The 1968-nt window shown below is 39.9% G+C and overlaps 1 non-coding gene across 1 annotated transcript; it reads left to right on the forward strand.

Annotated features, from left to right (window-relative positions):
- The first annotated feature begins 328 nt into the window (after positions 1-328).
- Positions 329-431, forward strand: LOC130470982 (small nucleolar RNA R71). Its single transcript, XR_008931690.1, has one exon. It is a non-coding gene; the product is annotated as a small nucleolar RNA R71 (small nucleolar RNA).
- Positions 432-1968: the final 1537 nt, after the last annotated feature.

Below are 1968 nucleotides of genomic sequence, written 5' to 3' on the forward strand. Positions count from 1 at the left end.
AGCCGAAGGTGGTGGAATTGTTGATGGTGATGGGGTTGACTTGGAGTGCTCTCAAGATTTTCTAACCTTGAGCTAAGCTTCTCGATTATGCGCGCTTGCTCCATTGCATAGATTGACCCTTTACCATCCTCACCTTTTTTTTTGCAATCACAGTTCCTTGTGCCAACGTGCCATGCTTGATAATTTTGCACGACATCCTCTATGATCTCTTCTATTTGATCCTCCATTTTGTTCATTATATATAGGACCACCCGCCCCCGCATCTAGACTTGTCTTGGAGGTTAGGCTCAATCCCAAATAGAAAGTTTGGAGGAGCAACCACTTAGGAATCCCATGGTGAGGGCATTCCCTTTGGTATTCCTTGAATCGGTCACATGCTTCAAAAAGTGACTCATCCCGCTTTTGCTCAAATGATTGAATCTTGTGACGGTACTCCACCGTCTTCCCATGAGAGTAGAACTTGCTCAAAAACGCGCTTGTCACTTCATTCCAAGTGTGAAGTGAGTTTGGCTTGACCTCCTTGTCAAGCCAATCGCTAGCAAGCCCTAAAAGAGAGAAGCGGAATAACGTCAATCTCACATAATCCGAAGTCACTCCATTGTGCTTGATACTATCACAATAATGCTCAAACTGTTTCAAGTGTTCATGCGGAGATTCAATACACTTTTTGCAAAATGGATGACTTTGCACCAAATTGATCAAGGCGGGCTTGATTTCAATATTGTTTGCATTGGTGGTGGGCGCTTGAATCCCACAAGTCGCCTCAAAGGCTCCCGAAATTCCTAAATTCTTGATCGGAAGAGCCCTTCCTTCCATGGTATGATTAATTGCCTCTTGTTCCGTAACATCACTCAAAGGCTCGAATCTATTGTAGCTTGATGAACGGGTCCGGATACGCCTCAATCTTCGCAAAGTCCTCTCTAACTCTATGTCGAGAGGGTAGAGAGACCTATGACGAGTTCGTCCCCTATCTTGCATACAAAACTCAAACAAACCGTGAGCAATGCAAAGCAAAAACTAAAGCAAGAATGAATTTTTTTTTTGTATTTTCTATGGTTAAACTAGACTCAACAAAACTCAAAAACAACAACCGTTCCCCGGCAACGGCGCCATTTTGATAAGAGTATTTTCTGTCGTTGAAAGAACACACCCTTATCAAAAAAAATTGTAAACACCTAACTAACCGGCTATATTTACTATAGCGGCAAGCATACAAATCGTCCCAAAGAAACGGAGCGAATTGAGTTTGCTAGTTAAGCTACTTTAGGACGGAGATTGAATTGAACTAATGACTACAAATCTAAGCTATCAAACAAGTTTATCCAAATAAGGGGAAGCGTTAGGGAATCGGGGATAGGCTAGGGTAATCGGGGAAGGACAAAGGAATCACACAATCACGATTCAAGGACTTTATACATAGGGGAAAAATAACTATTGACGTGCTCGCCACCTCTCGGATAGAACACGCTAAGCCTCTAATCAAGAAAAATCTCTCGCATGATCCTAAAACTAGAAAACTCGCATATGAGACCTACTTTTCACATGCATCATAGAGATTCACAATCTCTTGCCAAACCAAAATAATGCACTCCAATCAATCCTATGGAACTAGCATTTGCAACTACTAATTCTATAGTCATGGAAATCCTAGCATCAACTCAAGTTTAATCACATCAATAATCAACAATCATCCTTCAATTTCCCCCAATTAGCCCTGGATTCTCCCTTATCCCTAACTAGAATCTACTCACTACTCATACTTTTAACTAAGAAAATCAAGTATTCAAAGCTACTAGACATTGATTCAAAAGATTTAATGCAAAGAATCAAGAAGCAAGGAATTCAATTGAGAATCAATGGAAAATTAAGCATCAATCAAAACAAACATCAAAGCAATTAAGAAATTAAAACTTCAAGAAGAATAGCAAAGCATAAAATATTGAATTGAAATTGCAAAAGAATTAAAGA

Source organism: Spinacia oleracea, chromosome 3 (genome assembly GCF_020520425.1).
Source record: "Spinacia oleracea cultivar Varoflay chromosome 3, BTI_SOV_V1, whole genome shotgun sequence".
In the NCBI taxonomy this organism is placed as follows: Eukaryota; Viridiplantae; Streptophyta; class Magnoliopsida; order Caryophyllales; family Amaranthaceae; genus Spinacia; species Spinacia oleracea.